This window comes from Toxorhynchites rutilus, chromosome 3 (genome assembly GCF_029784135.1).
Source record: "Toxorhynchites rutilus septentrionalis strain SRP chromosome 3, ASM2978413v1, whole genome shotgun sequence".
NCBI classification, from domain to species: domain Eukaryota; kingdom Metazoa; phylum Arthropoda; class Insecta; order Diptera; family Culicidae; genus Toxorhynchites; species Toxorhynchites rutilus.
The window spans coordinates 181,804,261-181,822,454 of NC_073746.1; the positions used below are offsets into that span (position 1 = coordinate 181,804,261).

Here is an 18,194-nt window from a genome sequence, read left to right on the forward strand (position 1 = left end):
ATGGGTGAGTTTTATCTGTGAATGAGTGTTGTTGAACGAATTTCGATGCGATTTTGCCCATACTTGCACATCGCAATGTGGAATAATGGTGCTAGTGGAACAAAATATGATCGTCTTATTCAGGTATCCATCGAGCGACGGCATGAATGGTAATTTTTCAGGGCCATAACAATTTTCACTAAAGAGTTATTTCGAAAAGTTCGATGAGTCTTAAAAAAAGATCCGAAATAATAAAAAGCAAATTGATTTTTATAGTTTGTTTGCGTGGGAGATTAATGATGACATTTTGCCATCGAAAATTCTATTTTCACAAATTCGTTCTTATTCTCGAATTATAGATGGTTCAAGTTGGGTATGAATAAATTATTTCCCAGACGTGAGAGCTGTGTTCTTTGATTGAAAAATGGAGATGAATATTCGTTCCACAACATAATCGATTTTTTATTTTACGTTTCCGTTCTGTGAAAAGTGCTGTATAGCATAATTTTCTTTTTTTTATAATTTTAATTTTTCAAATTTTAGATCTATTTATTTTACCGATCACGCACAATTGAAAAAATCGAAAAAAATAAAAAAAACAATATTATTAAATTGATAAACTTTGGTGTAATCTTTCGTCTATTCGGTTATGTCCACAACATTACTTACACTTCTTTCTCGCGAGCTGAATGCGAACCAACAAAACGCTATTATCTATGATAGCGAATTGATCACCACGTACGAATCCATCGAAAACTTTCGTGGTACTCCACAAGCGCGAGACTTTTGTGTGTATACCACAATACCAACCTTATCCACTGCATTCCTTGAACGTTCGGCGAAGGCAAGTTCAACAGAACAACGGAAATCCAGTTTTGTAAGTTAGTATACCTCAGACTTTAAGCATGTGTTTGAAAAAGATAGCAAAGTTACCGACATGCTCAATAGCAGGGCGCGGCAAAGTCATATTCAACTGAGGATACTTCGTATTCAATTGGGAATGAGTTTTAGCTTCTTCCAGCAGTTTCTCCGCCAAAATGACTCAACAGTCATTCGGGCGTTTAGTTGCTATCTCACTCTACGACTCGACTATCGCATTTCATTCTTCCCCGTCAAATGGACTTCATTGCATATTGAAGTGACTCCCCTCAGAATGAATTCGTTTCTCTCTAGATTTATTTGTATCGTACACGAAAATTACTCACACAGAAAAAATAGCGTGCAGAATCACGGTATTTTGTTTATAAAATATAACAAATTCATAATTTTTGTTGATTCAAACCCGTTACTCCGGTTATTTTTTTATTTATGGTCATTCAGAAAGCATGTCGATATTGCTCATCAGAAATGTCGAGCAAATAGATGCTTCTCAAAGAATCTGGTGTTTACTCTCTGCAAAAGCATATAACGGGTTTTCCATTTCGGGCTTCCGAAAGTATACAGCCCTGCGCTGACAACCGTTTGACATAGCTGTCAACCAAAGCGTCATATCGTTAGTCGAATGTTTGCCATTTTACAATATGGATCGTTTTAGCATCGCACAACGTGTTCATTTTGTTAAATTATACTATAAAAATGAAAAACCGGCAAATGTTTTTCGAGCATTACGGACGGATTTTGGTCGTCATGGACGGCCTACATAGCACACAATCGCTAATGTAGTGCGTAAATTCGAACAAACTGGATCCGTAGTGGATATTGTGAAACCTGTGCATCATCGTAATGTGCGTTCGGTCGAAAATATTGCTGCTGTTGGCGAATTTTGCATTTGGACTTGCACCTACATCCATATAAAGTCCAACTGGTACAAAAATTAGAGCGTGGTGTCCATGGAATGCGTCGGGCATACGTCGATTGGGTGAACGAACAACAGCAGCAAAATGCTGAATTTTCGCATCAAATTTTCTTCAGCGATGAGGCACATTTCGAGCTCGGTGGCTATGTGAACACCCAAAATTTCCGTATATGGGGCTCAGAAAATCCACACGTGATTATTGAGAGGCCATTGCATCCGCCAAAAGTCACTGTTTGGTGCGCATTATGGTCTGGTGGAGTCATCGAGCCGTATTTCTTTGAAAATGAGGACGGCGAGACTGTAACTGTGAATGGTGTGCGCTATGGCCGCATGTTAACCGATTTTTTTTGCCACAAATTGAAGATATGGATACGGATGACATGTGGTTTCAGCAGGACGGCGCCACGTGCCACACAACACGACCAAACATGGCTATATTGCGAACGAAATTTGAGGGACGCATAATTTCGCGTTTTGGTGATGCCAATTGGCCGTCCAGATCATGCGATTTGAACTCGCTAGACTTTTTTGTGGGGTTATGCGAAAGACCGTGTCTATGCCAACTCTCCGCAAACTCTTGAACATTTGAAATACAACATTCGTGAAGTTATGACCGAGAAACCGCCCCATATGTGCCGAAAAGTCATCGAAAATTACCTGTTCCGGATCAAGGTGTGTGAGGAAGCCCTAGGTGGACATTTGAATGATGTTGTATTTCACACATAATGGCATAAATCAAACTTTAATTTGAAATAAAAGTTTCATCGAAATGCGAATTCTAAGTGTGTTTTATTTCAATTTACTTACGGAATTTAAAGTTGGAAAACCCTGTAGTTGTCAAAACACTAAGGAGTTGTGAAGTGTACGAATATGATTGGGATCTCAATGATGCATTGGGTCCTCATGGTAATGGTTTTATTCGTAATTTATTCTTTTCGTTAAGATTATTGTGTTGTTCTTTGGAAAATGTTAATATTTGTTTGTTTTTCCAGGTCTGGAAACATCGGGACCTTTTTGGTTATTGGAACCAACAGTGTCATGCATCCATCAATGTTTCAATGACGGAGCTATTTTGTACATTTAGTCGTCTGCCAGCACATAGTTTAGCGCACCTGTGTCAAATCAGGTATTCAAATGTTTTAAAACATATGAATAAAATTGTCTTTATCATGATTTACAGTAGTTTTATAGTATATTTTTACGGATACACATGTTTTAAAGGATTACAAAATCCATCGCCCCTCATTTGAGCTAACTTTTATTCAATCACCAGATGATTATTTGGTACGTATTCAGTCCTTTTCTTGATTACCGAAAATCGGGGGCAAATTGATCACAATTTTCAGAAAAATGTGAATATTTCCGAAAGTTTTTGTTAGATGTATACCCAATTATTTTTAAAATCAGTACTGGTGCTAAGGCCACAAAACGTTATGATTTTGTTCAAAAAAAATCTTTATGCGTTGATTTGGAATTTTTTTAGCGTGAAATTTCGAAATGTAGCCTCGGGGTGAAGTTGATCAATCTATGTTTCTCAGGATTTTCTAATGTCATATGCACAAAAATGTATAGAAAATCAATTTTTTCTTCACCTGCGGTCATTTAAATGATAACTCAAGGGTTTGAGGATACAAAAACCTAATTGAGTCCACCTAAGTGCCTTTCCATAACTCGATTAAAATACTGATCTGCAGGTCATCCCGAGACCATTCTTATTATCCTAATGTGGCCAGAAAACCCTTGAAATGGTCACCAATGAGCTAGTTTTAACGAAAAAAGACGTTCAATATGTCGCATGATGGGATTCGGTTCTGGTCGTTCGTGGTGCTTTTTTGTAAAGTAGTTTTTTCTCACTTGTTTAAATCGTAATTACAAGTATATGATTACTTATTCAATTCATCAAGTATCGGCTAGAAGTGAATTAATATGTTTAGCGTCTATGAATATTGTTTTGATGAGTTGAAAATATGTTTCTTTACAACAGTTAAAAATGGAAACGAAAATGCCATTCAGAAAAATATTATTTTTTTATGCAATTTAATAAGTGATTCGTTGAACACCATTGACCGAAATAACCTCCAGATGTTTATTGAACATGTCAGATTGAAAAAGTTTAAAATTAAAATGCATAATACCTCTGAACATTTATGTTTGTATTCGGTAATACGTTTGATCAATTTGCCCCCGAATGACGGTACAACACTTACAAATATTGTGAACATCATGCTTGCACAACATTTGTATCAGATTTACATAGCTAAACCATGTAATTAATGCATTTAGATGACCTCAATTCTGATCATGAGTTGTCCGATTCATTAATGTTGGTTTGTCCACATGATTTCTATGGCAACCGCTTGGAGCGCTGCAGTTGTTTGTTTTGTTTATGGTCTCTTCGCGTATAGCAGAAAAAATGTTTCTTTGTGTTGAGTATGTTGAGGTGAACCCTTTAAAAATGCCCAAGAAAGGGCAATATTCTGAAGAAAGTCTAAATTATGAATGGATCAATACGATGACAGTAAACTCTAACAATGAGAAATCATCAACATCTACTAAAAAATTTGATTTTTTTCGTTCAAAAATGGTTGTTGGAAATTGCCAATAGACCACCGGGCGGGATTCTTTCCGAAATAATAATAAAGAGTTACGAGACACGTTTTATTATTATTTTCCTGTGAATGATACATTTATGTCTTCCACTTAATACTGATTGTTGAAATCTAATCATTGACTCACGTTTAATCCGTTTCTATGATCGAACTGTATTCCGCTTCGATGAGAATAGGTCGCAGTTATTCCACTTTGTGTGATATGTCTGTACTTTAATTGTTTTAATGTAAGTAGGTTTTCAATACGTATAATAGTTTGAGTTTTACCAAATTCAATAGCAAATTCGTGGTAGGTTAGAAAGTACCAAGCTAATTCATGTGTTGAATTCACTAGAATATGAAAATTATTGACTATACATTAAACTTTACGTGAATGCATTGTTCCTACATTTAATAGAATAATGAATTTTTACAGGGGCAATCCTCGTTTTACCGCGATTTAAGTTTCTCTCCATGTTTTACTTCCTTTTTCTGTTATCTGTCAGTGGAACCACGGTCTTTCAAGTAAGGTGTATATAAGTTGATGCGGTAGTGTGGGTGATGATTGAATCAACCACAGTAGAGGCGCGATAGCATGAACGCCATCAATGGTGATTCCTATAACCGGACAAACCATGTTCATAATTTCTCTTTGAGGGAAATCGTTAAAAGACATAAAAATTCGAATAATTTCAACGCCTTATGTTAGGATTAGCAACTAGAGACTTGAGGCTTGTCAACAAACCCAAACTCGTCTTGATTATATGTGATTTTCATGAAGAAAAATCGATTTGCACTTACTAGCTGCGTAAAAATTCCCAAAATCGGACAAACCAAGATCATTTACCCTATTTAAAGTTCGAATCACCGAAACTTGCACAATGAGAATGGGTTGCTACTCCCAAGTGTCATTCAGTGTGTTCTTTGTGTAATTTCGCTGGTGCAGGTCAATCAGAAGCTCAAGCTCAAAAAGTATATAATTTTCTTCATTTTAGTATGTGTCTAGAAATATTTCCAATCGATTGATGCAACCATATCTGCGATCTATCGAGTAATTAACGGGTTCTAATCGTTCAAAATCTTCATTTTTTTCGTCACATGCTCACTTTCTAAATGTTTATTCTACACTCTATAAGATATAGGGTTATCTATTAAACGTAACCATGCGTAGGAACATAGCTTTTTTTTTCAGATTGATTAATTCATTCATTGGCAGATAACATTGTTTCGGACACAACACTGCTGATGAATTCCATTCGAAATCACCTAGAAAGCAACAATGAAGACACAATGCAAATATTACTATGGAAAAGCGAAATTCCGCTGACGAACAAGTCCTACAAAAAATAAGAATGATCGAAACCAGGCAATATTAATAATAATGAAAAAAGGCCGTAAGCCGTTCAAGTTCTTTCAGTGTCGGGATACGTTCAATCCATTGTTGAACCGTCGCCACACAATCCTGCGACAGTCGTTAATCACCGCCAGGTAACAAATTGTATCGATTAGTTGACACAGGAAAAATTCGTCCTGATGCCTTCGAACGGCGCTGAAATCAGACTGTGCCATAATTCGTTATAATTATCTAGCGATATTTCATTGCGAAGCTCGGTAATTGCTGGAACTCGGCATTAGAATGGAATCATTAGGGGGACAGTTTTTTTTTCTGGAGTAGCTCTTGCTTCACATTATTACCAAACATCGGAAAGGAGGTATTCGTCATCAAATAACGCGGCATAGTTCAATACAATGCCCGAATGGTGCGGGTTTCTTTCGCATTGTATGTACAGAAATCGATAAAACACATTTTGTTTATTTTACCCCCGCGCACCACATGTGAAGCCTTTAGTCGATTACTTTCTCGTCACTATCGAAGGTTTTTTTTATTCATTGACGGCGTGAGCGTGAAAAAGTATAGAAATTTCGACGGTAAATGCAGGCCCATAAAATTATGATATCTTCACCATGTATGCCGTTCCGTTCAATAACAACACACCCACCGTCTTTATCAACGAAGTTCGCCTGTCAAGCCGCCGTGATTGACGCGAACCCATAAATTACATCGACGTTTGGATCAGATTGTTAAATAGAAAATGGTTATAAAAAGGTACAGTAAACAGTCTCGGACATTGAATGCGGTACACACTTTTTCAGACGGTGGTTCCGAAAAAAAAACTCGGTGTTTCTTAGATAAGAAAGCTCGCATGTGAATGATGTCAGCTGAACACACTTAAAACAAGATCAACTTTTACAACGAGCTGAACTGAAATAACATTTTAATGCTCATTATACTGCATTACTCGAATGTTCCATTTCTCAAAATATAAATTAAAACGAATAATTATTCACAGCCGCAAAGCAATAACGACAAAAAATGAAGCTCACATATAATGGTATTATGCTCTCACAGGAGAGTAAAACATAAAAGAATAAATGAATGAGGATCATTATTTCACATCTTCTGTGTCCTTTCGCTGTTCCCTACAAAGCTAGCTGTCTGGATCTCGTTTCGTGTGCTGGAACTAAACCGGGCGAAGAGCGCTTTTCTGCTAGGCGGATTTGCTTGTAAATAATACATTATGAAATGATTTTAATATGCACATTTTTATCCGTTGGAAATTTATTCCACTCGGGGAAGGAAGTTTGCATAGGCTAAAAAGCACAATTATTCATTGCATACAGCGCATTTATTGCTAGTGATTAACAGTGGTGCAAACAGAAATTCCAACAATGTTACAAAAAAAAAAGTTGGAACTCGGGATATGAGCTCGTCAATCATTTTATGGCGCTTATTTCTATCCTAATCTGCTGTAACTATGTTTTTCCAGCGGAAGAAACACAATCGGCAGCATTCATCGTGTGCTGGCGGAGACGCCTGCGGTGTGTAACTGAGTAATACTTCGATATTCCGAAAGTATTCACTCTAGGTAAATAGTACCTAGACGAAAGGTAACAGCGCAGCCATTGTTCAAATCGTCGGTAGCGAACCTGGAAGGACCACTGACGACGACGAAGGCACTGCACCAATCATAAAACCGAGGAAAAATTTCAAATACTCCCATTCAGAGCTCCGGCACACGATGAGGGTAGCAGTAGCAGCAGAGCTACCTAATTAGTAAAACAAACATCGTTCGTTTCTTCTCCCGCTTCTTGTTTACTTCTTCAATCATGAACTGTCGAAGATGAATGTCCCAGCAGCCCGACGGTTTCGCAGGCGAAGTTTAATGCTACAGAATGTTGTAAAATCATTTGGAGGGGTGTTTGCATCTGGGACTGCGGCCTGGTTTGATAGGGATGCTCAAGAAAGGATTACTTCCCAGAAATCTAATACAGATTATTATTATGTACTAGCTGACCCGACGAACTTCGTCCCGCCCAAAATAGATTTTTTGATTTGAATACTTTCAAACATCCACGTTTTCTTAATAAGTGAACGTTAGTGAGTCCAATCACTGAACTCTTCATTGATTGATTACCCTTCGGCTTTTTACAATTTCCTTTTACTATAAATTGTCTAGTACTTCTACAAAAATTCTTATATGCTTATAATATAAAATTATTTTCAGACACTATTCTCGTTCAATTCTCGTTCAATAACATGTTTCTCCGTTGCATGGAATACATGTTTGATACAAAGAATATTACAAAATAAAGACAGCTCATATCGGACCATTCCTTCCTCGGGTTTAGGGCACACCAACACATTTGGGCTTTCATTTTTGTTCAGAAGGTCGGGACTATCCTGTACCGCCGAGTATACGAACGACCCGGTGCTAAACAAGTTGCAAAAGGTTGCTTACGGAAGTAACGTAGTCTGAATTCGAGTTCAGTGGATTCAGTAGTAGATGTACGTGTATTACAGGAGTAGGAATAAAAGCAATGAAAAGAAACAATCGATCATTACCAGAAGTGATAGCAACGCTGTTAGATCCAGGAAATTTTAATACAGTTTTTTTATAATTGGTCCTTATTTAATTGCTAAGAGTATTTCGTTCAAAGCAAAAACTTACAGGAAAAAGTATAGTGAAATAAGATTTAAATCAATAACAAGTTGTAGAACAACATATTTTTATTTAGATTCAATCTGAGTGGAGAATTTGAACCAGTGGATTGGGCACTCCCTCTGACTGCCGAGAAGGCGTGAAAAACCTATTGTAAGATTTATAGACTTGCTCGAAATAATACGTTTACTTATAATAAAATATTTCAGCTTTAAGCTGTCCAAACGAGACTGCTCTGAGGAGGTTTTTAACTCAGAAAATCCGAACAATTTTTGTTTATATAGATAGAAGATATAGGAATGCGTTATTCCGTCTGAAAATCCTTTTCCACTTCCGAACAAAAATCAATTTCGTTAGCGCCAACATCAAATGGACCAACAATGCTTAGCTAATTTTAGAACATATGGGAATTCAATTTTCCGAATTTTCGGATTTTTCTCTCCACTATATTGATCTACGGGAAGAGACGAATACAACAAAATAAAGAAGGCTAAAATCGGACCATTCCTTCTTCGGGTTTCCCGTTTACCAACATATTTTGCCTTACATTTTTATTTATATAGATAATTCGTTTTTCTTGGGAACACTTCAACGATGACAAATAACGAATTTCATGCCAACTCGTCTTAGGAAATGGGAGTACCAACTTAGATTCCAGTGATACTGGGTTTTTGTTATCCCATTTGTTTTTTTTTTATTTAGGCTCATTAGCACTTCAGCAGTAACAGAGCCGGATTTATTCGTGTACATTGTGGTAAATTACACAATGTCACATTTCAGTTGTAAGGATATTCCACTGTTCACAGTTAGGCTGTACGAAACGGAACAGTTGATATGAGGCTTCCATTGTTGTGTTATTGAGAGCACCAATTATCGATGTCTTTGCTGCAAACAAGAACAAGCATTTGTGAACGGAGAGAGGCTGAATAATCGTCACTTGCTGATTGTTACGTAGATGTAGCAGCTAGAATAACACACAAAGATTGACGACCCAGAGTTTTGAACTCACGACTGTTCGCTTAGTAGCGAACGCGTAACCAGTTAAGCAACAAAGACTCTCTTTGTGGATTTGAAGACATTGACCATTTAAGCAACTTGACATACTTGGGTAGACTGTACAATTCGTAGTTGCTCTCCGTGATTGGCCTAAACCAACCGAATTGCACAAAGAACACACAGAATGACGCTTGGGACTAGCAAATCATTCTCGTTTTGCAATTTTCGGTGATTCGAACTTTAAATGGTCAATAACGACGCCGGCCACGTCCTTACAGTCACCAGGGGAAGGGAAGGAATGTTAGTATGATATTCGCAGCCCGAAGGCCAGAAGGGTCGCCTCTATAGCGTGGTTCCCTAGCGTTTATCAAGGAAGAGATAGTTGTTAGTGGGAATGGTTAAGAAAAATCAGGATTCACAGCGGTAAGTGATATGAATATGTATACGCAACCTATCTACCACTCGATGAAATGAAAATCCGAAAATCGTATATATCACAACACGCGGTAGAGATTATCTTCAGGTAACCTGAGTAGAACAACTTCGTAGTTCATTGGACCGGCTAAATATTCTAATATTTTCGCACTTGCTTTTTTTTTAAATCGAATCACGGAATTATATTTGGGAAACCTGAGAAGGTAGCCGAAAGAATTCCTGTAACACTAATAATATCGGAAATATGTATCTTAATTCATTGCATTATTCTTTATCAAAATCCAACGCGATAGCGGAGAGTTAACTTAGGGAAAAGTAAAAAGGTAACCGTGAACATTCCTGTAGAACTGGTACGACCGTAAATTTATGTATCACAATTTATTGCACTTATTCTTCATCAAACTCTACTCGCGAGGGCGGAGCAGCGATAGCGGAAATCTTTAAGAAATCTAATAAGGTAACCGAGATAATTTCTGTCAAGCTCCATTCGCATGATAAAAATAATAAAGAAATAAGTAAATTAAAGTATCAAAGGAATGACCCTTACGATTCGCGATCTACGATTTATAACTCACGTTTAACGATTTACGACTTGGGTAAAACAATCAACGATTCATTATGTATAAATTCCCGCACAACTCCCGATAAGGACCCATCCGCAACGATCGACTCTCTTCCTCAACATTCTCTTACGTTGATAACTCAGCAGTAAAAGCACAGTCTGATGTGGTCGACGATCAAAAGTATAGAACAGAACTTCGTTTGTTAAACTATGTGGCAAAATAGGGCAAAATCTGTCTGCAAGGCCGGAGTTATTGGAAGAGAGAGTCAATGAAGAGAGCCGATCAAAGCAGATAGGTCCTCTTCAAATGCTACACGATAATTGAATCATATGATTGCCGGTTCTAAATTTTAGATATTTAATATAACATACCTATCTTGCTTCATGTGACACCCTGTGTTTCTCTTTCTCATATTTCCTCTCCGGAAGCTTCACGTTTCTTTCGCTGGTATTCTATTTACTTTGTTCTAGCATATTGTATCATGCACTCAATATATTCGTATGCATGGAAAAGAAGATGATAGCAGAGAAGAGAAGTGGAACTTAAGAGGAAAAAGTGGTAATGATTTGTGGTAAGAAAAAGTAAAAAGTGAAAACAAGCATACCCTGCGTGAGAGCGGATATCAATATTCGAGAGAGCGTATGGAATTACACGCACACCTTTTTGTATTGCGATGACTCATGGTCCCCGGCACAGAAACAAAACCACGCGCAAACAAATACGTAAAATGGAGGAAAAATTAACACGAAATGCTTTTTTCTTTCTTTGTTCTGTCACTGTTAAATTGCCTCTACGACTTTGAAACGTGGAGAACCTGGCCTCCAGAAAATAGCTGTACAAATCGGGTACAAACGGGTGATTAACGGTGAATATTTTGCATTTGAAATGCTACTGCTGCAAATCACTCTGAGGGAATTTCCTCCTGCACACTGAAAACAACTGCCCCTTCACACACAATTACTGCTTCGAAGTCACTTTCAAAAAATAAAAACTGACCAGAACAGCAGTTCAGAAAGTAAATAATACCGAAACGCTTTCGATCGTGTCGTAACGAAACAAGTTATACTATGAACGGAGCAAACGAAAAAGCGTGTGCACTCGAGGACTGTCCGACTGAGAAACTTAAGCAACTTGAAGCAACTTAACTTGATACTTGAAGATTTGAAAAAAACTAAACTAGATTTTTTGAAACGGCTCTGAGTTTGTTTCTAACTTTTTTACAAAAAAAATCCAACTGGAAAATTATAAGACCCACAAATATATATATATATATATATATATATATATATATATATATATATATATATATATATATATATATATATATATATATATATATATCAAAAAAGTATATATATATATATAAGTCAAAAAAGTCCTGCGGTATTTTCGCGAGGGTGTTGTAAGCGCGTAGTTCTAATTGTATTCATTGTATCGAGTCATACTTGTTGGAAAGGTATTTTTGCGCGCTATAATACAGTCCTTGACAGTGTTTTGTTTGGTTAAGTCGTTCGTGAGTTATAGTGTCGCATATATGGAGCAAAATAAAGAGAAAATCCGACATATTTTACAGTACTACTATGACAAAGGCAAAAATGCATCTCAAGCTGCCAATAAAATTTGTGCAGTTTATGGACCCGATACAGTTTCCATTTCCACCGCACAACGATGGTTTCAACGTTTTTGTTCTGGTGTAGAGGTCGTCGAAGATGCGCCACGCTCCGGAAGGCCTGTCGTCGAAAATTGCGACAAAATCGCTGAATTAGCCGAGAAAGACCGGCATAGTAGCAGCCGTAGCATCGTTCAAGAGCTGGGGATAAGTCATCAAACCGTTATTAACCATTTGAAGAAGCTTGGATTCACAAAGAAGCTCGATGTATGGGTGCCACACACGTTGACGCAAAAAACATCTTTGACCGTATCGACGCATGTGAATCGCTGCTGAATCGCAACAAAATCGACCCGTTTCTGAAGCGGATGGTGACTGGCGATGAAAAGTGGGTCACTTACGACAACGTGAAGCGCAAGCGGTCGTGGTCGAAGCCCGCTCAAGCGGCTCAGACGGTGGCCAACTCTCATTAACGGTCAGGAAGGTTCTGCTGTGTGTTTGGTGGGATTGTCAAGATATAATCTATTATGAGCTGCTTCCCTATTACCAAACGCTCAATTCGGACCTGTACTGCCAACAACTGGACCGCTTGAAGGTAGCACTCATGAAGAAGAGGCCATCTTTGATAAACAGAGGCCGCATTGTCTTCCATCAGGACAACGCCAGGCCACACACTTCTTTGGTGACGCGCCAGAAGCTCCGGGAGCTCGGATGGGAGGTTCTTTTGCATCCGCCGTATAGTCCGGACCTTTCACCAAGTGACTACCACCTGTTTTTGTCCATGGCGAACGAGCTAGGTAGCCAGAAGTTAGCCACAAAAGAGGCCTGTGAAAATTGGCTATCCGAGTTTTTTGCCAATAAGGAAGCGAGCTTCTATAACAGGGGTATTATGAAGTTGGCATCTCGTTTGGAACAAGTCATCGAATAAAATATTGTAAAAAACATAGTGCTCGAATGGTAGAAAAAAATCAATTACAGTATTTTCCATAATATTGAATTGAGCTAAGCCATTAGGCTACTCACATTCAGAAACTAAACACATGAAGTTGAGAAATTTGCGTGAATGACAAACGTTTGACATTTCGTACACCCCTACTGCGCTCGTCCGCAAGAAATGAACTCATAAAGCTATGACTAAGTAAATTAAGACAGTTGAGTGTGTCGTGCGCGCGGTCCCATAATCCACCATCAACAACATGCATAAAACCGCACCGCACACAAACGCCAAAACAACGGCGGAAAAAAAATAAAAACCTCGGCAAACTATTTTATAATCGCTAGTTAAACTCGGTTCAGTACTTGCGGCGAGCCGTTTTCTCCCCGAGTGTCACATCTGTGACGGCATGACGTCTGTGGTTGGGCCACTTATCGGAAACTCCGCACCGCACCGCCCTACCCGTTTAAGCTGGCAGAGGAAAAATTTGAACCGTGTCAAATGTGACACAGAGTCAACGAAAGAATGAAATAAGGCAATGATTGAAGTAATTGGATATGAAAGAGCACTCCTCCTCAGCACACAGCCTCAGTTGATGCAGAGAGAAATCTGGTTGCAGTCAATTCAGCATTCTATTTTCAACTGATGCTATTTTTGTGTCCGGTTTCCAATTATCCATTATCTACACACTCATTCAAGTAGGATAAAATGGGAACAAAAATATTTCGGCTTTGTTTAGAGAAAGATCCATGTTTTCAAGCTCTTGTTTCCATCTTATAGCGGTCTCTTGTTTCCTCAAAGTGCACAACACGTCAGCCCACAAACATGCCAATTGATATTTATCGCTTGAGATACAACTTCGCTACCTGGCCGTCGCATTAGATCGTCATAAATCTTAATTACGGATGTCAATCTTGATCAACATTACCCAACGACCCGTTGCGGAGGTTATCAGCGGATTTCTATCAAATCAAGAAAACGAATGAGAGGGAGCGAAAGTAAAAAAAAATAAGTTCAGCATCATTCGTCCCGCGCCTTTCGCAGCCTCTCCTGGGCGAGTTGTAAGTCACGTGCGGATCTGAGAAAACCACTCCGTTTCCGCCGCACCGCTCTTTCAATGTGAATCATTTATGAAATTTTCGTTTGTTGCATTTTTCCCATTAGTGGACGACTAGTGGCGCCTCATGTTCCGAACTCCGGCAAGGCCGCAATCCATTCAGCACCCGCCAGTGGTGGTTGAACATCTCGGAAAAAGGATCCCACAAAACTATATAACCGTGACCAAAGAGTCCTTTCTCTAGTTTCAACAACTCAGCGCAGTGCGGAACGAGCGAAAGGACACACACAGCCGGAATGTTCTTTACCCCCATACGGAATCCCAAAAGGTTAAGGGTGAAGTGACAATGAACGAAAATGAAAATGTGAACCAGATGTTCAATGTAGTGAATCATTATGAATAATGAATGAGGAACAAGGACTATCGGTGTCGCCTTGGTTCGCTAGGTCCTGGAACCCACCCCCGCGTTCCCTCGCGTTCTGTCAGCGACGCATTCGAGTTTGAGTGGAGTGGTACTTTGCAGTTTAAAAAGCATGAAAAAATAACAAACTTCATCCTCGCAGCGAAGAGCGCAACGAATGTCCGTAAAAAAAGCGAAACGTGTGCACATAAAAAACACTTAAATTCATCCCGATTGCAGCGAGCTGCACTGTGGATCCTCTTGCCCTCGATTATCGGGGATACCCCCCGATCCAAAACGGCGCCTTGAATCAACGGGGACGTATGTATGTGTGTGTGTGTGTGTGTGTAACTGCAACATATCTGAAAAGTCGAATGCAATTCCGAAAATTGAAAACCGAAAACGAAAATGCTGAAAACAAAATCCAGAAACCATAAATTACACGCTTTACAAGGTCTATACAAGCGTTTTATTTTATTGCACTTTGAGTTCGTTTTGTTTCCCTGTTGAACATCTTTTGTGTTTGCTGAAACAATCAAATTATGGCGGCGGGAAGGAGAGAAGGATGAGCAAATCATGTCGGACAAATTCCGCATGCTCCGAATGCAGACAGCTCTCATGCGTGTGCAAATTGGATCCGTCCGGATATATTGCGGGTTAGTCGATAAATGTCGGGCGGATTGATATACTTCGGGTTTTTTGTGTGTTAACAATCAGTGATCAAACAGAACACTTTCGCAATGTATAAGTGTGATTGGGTAACGCCAAATGGCGCTAGAAATCAAAGCTCTTAGACAGTTTTGTGCTTGCTCGACTCAATATTATTTGAGTGCACCTCAAAGATGGCGTCAGCGAAGATAAAACACGCCAAATTTGGCCGGTCCTCTTCGATGAACGCGAAAACACAAGCCAGGTGGCTGAAATTTCAATAGCGTTTATGGTCCAGATACCGTAACAACAGCTATAACTGCGCACGATTATAGTTTCCTCGAATTCGTTCCAGTAAATTTGATATCACATCACTTCGATGGATCACATTCTAGTTAGACAGTTGTCCGAAAATGTGTGACAGTAAGATAAGCACTGTTTCCATTGCCCAGAAGCTGAATATTGTACTAAAAAATTACACGAATGAACGAAAAAAATTATAATTTATTCTGCGAAATGCGAAGGGGATCAGTTGACGATAACGTCATACTAAAGTCTCTTGGCTTAAAACGGCGACCAGACAACCAAGAAGATTTTACTGTATGTTTTGATGGTAATGCTAGGGAAACTACAAGCAACTCCCGTACGGCCAAAATTTTAACTCAGACAAGGGTTGTCAAAATAGCGTCGTCTAAACTTTAGGAAACTCTTAAAGCGTCTAAACTTAAAGGAAACAAATGAAACCTGGCGGAAGTGCACCAGTGGCCGAGTGGTTAGCGTCTTACATTATCATGCCGGGTGTTCGGGTTCGATTCCCGTTCTGGTCGAGGGATTTTTCGATAAAGAAATTTCCTTCGACTTACACTGTGGTCATGCGTATTCAGCTTGCCCTCGGAATACATTCAAGGCGTGTTACTATGTATTAATAAATGACGCTAGTGAAGGCATACGTTGAGACGGCAAGAGTTCCACAGGGAACGTTAACGCAATTCAAGAAGAAGAAGAAGCTTGATTGGAAATTTATGTTACATCCATCTTATACAGCGGGGGAAAATCGTATAAGCGCACCTGGGTTTTCTGAAAATTCTAGATATATAGTAGATAAAACCATTCCTTTTTTACGTAGTGATTTCCTAATGACTAAATTTGTACTAACTTTGTTGTTTAAGTCATCATTGGTGCAAACATATTTTTTACTAAAACATTTTTAAAATTATGGTGCGAAATTCTCATAAGCGCAACTGGCATTTTAACCCATTAACGACCAAGCTGTAAAAATTATTTTTTTGACGAAAGTAATTGGTGTAATTTGGATTATTGATGGTAAAGAAACCCCAATGTTCAAGAATTATATTTTTTCCATTTTCCATTTTCTGGGAAATGGCTGTTCGAAAAATCGAACATTGGCCGAAACCCGAACTTTTTTTTGCAAGCACAAAACTACCGCGAACTGAAAATTAGTTCAATTAGCAAATATACGGTATTCACAAATGCATCAGTTTTATATTCACGTACGAACAAGCACAGGAGGATAGAGGTCTCTAAGTATAATATGAACCTAAGTTAATCCACCTAAGATGAGATGTGACATTTCTTATTTGATGTAATTTCAACTTATTACTGGCAGGCATATGCTGTTGTTTTCTTTCTTTCTAAGTATCCATTTCCCGAAAAAAAACATTTTCCAATACCTGCAAAGTACCAAAATGAAAAAACAATGGAATCGAGGATTGGGTGGTTATTATTCGATCCGGCGAAAGAATATTCACACCAGCAATCTCATTAAAATCCTCGTTATATGTACTGATCATTTCCAGCTCCTCTACACACGAATCCTACGGGCCACCATTACCTAAGGTTATTACGGACAAAAAATCATACAGATTTTCAATAATATTTACTGAATTAATTGATATTTGCAAACATTCACAAATGAGAATGCAAAAACAAATGAAGAAAACTTCCGTCTTCCAAAGTAAATGAACCAAACCGCGCTGCAGAGGTTAGATGTGTTGGTATTAATTCATCAGAAAAAAATGTTCGTTATGGCCAACGTTCGATTTTTCGAACACTCAATTTTTCCGGTTGTTATTTTCCTGTATAAGGCTCAATCGAACGATTTTTGCCCCATATTGCAATGTATGTTCTTTTATAAAAGTAATACATTAGAAAAGTTCACATAATTTTGTATTTTATTGGATTTTTTAGTTGAAATTGAAAATACGTTCCAAATATACTTGCTTTAAATCGAATTTATTGCCCAATAAAGTTATACAAAACTGAGTGAACTTGATAGTAAGTGGTAGCTAACATATTAAGCTATCTTTTGATACAAAAGCATTACCATATGGTAGCTTTGCAAAGACATGAAAAATTATCAAAGTTGATGTTCGATTTTTCGAACGCTTGGCCTAAAATGGGTTAAATATTTTCCCACCAATATGTAAACATCTTGGCCATTTTTCAACACATCCTGGTAAGGTTGTAACGTGAGAACGAGTTACCCACAATCAGCTAAGCAGTGAAGTAGCGCAATTGAATTTGAAGCACGATGCCGAAAGGAAAGTTCTTGGACGAAACTGAGCGGAGATTAATAACCGAATTGAAGGATATTGGTTTAAGCAACCGGGAGATAGCAAAGAGAATCGATAGAGGAGAAACAGAAGGGCCCAAAATATGGCATCAGAAGGAAGAATAAAGGTAACTGCAAAATTTCAAACCGCGACCGGAACCGCATCATTCAGCTTGGGGAGACTGGAAAATTTAATGCTTCGGAAATAAAGCAAGAACTGGACCTTCCCATATCCAAACGACGTGTATCCCAAATTTTGCGAGGATCTGGACATCTGGTTTACACGAAGAAGGCAAGGAAACCATACCTCACCCCAAGGCACATTAAAGCAAATTGGATTTCGCTAAACAGCACATGGATTGGAAGGCAGAGTGGGATGAAGTCTCGCGTAACTTTTGAAAAGGTCCAATTTAACATTTTCGTCAACTCGAGAAAAACGAAGTTGAAGACCCAAACATTATCCCGCGAATTGTCTTAAAAGCTTTCGATCTTTATCGCTACTTTCACCACTAGCAGTCAAGAATAACTCTGAAAAAACCAATCGTAACTGTTGTTCCGTGATTTGAGATTAAAGTTGAAGACTAGGAGCGAAAAATGTTACATTGGACCTTTTGACT

At 38.5% G+C, this 18,194-nt stretch overlaps 1 protein-coding gene across 4 annotated transcripts in view; it reads right to left on the bottom strand.

Moving 5' to 3' along the window:
• Nucleotides 1–18,194, bottom strand: part of LOC129775535 (discoidin domain-containing receptor 2) — a 631,586-nt gene that overhangs the window by 592,141 nt on the left and 21,251 nt on the right. The window lies entirely within an intron of this gene.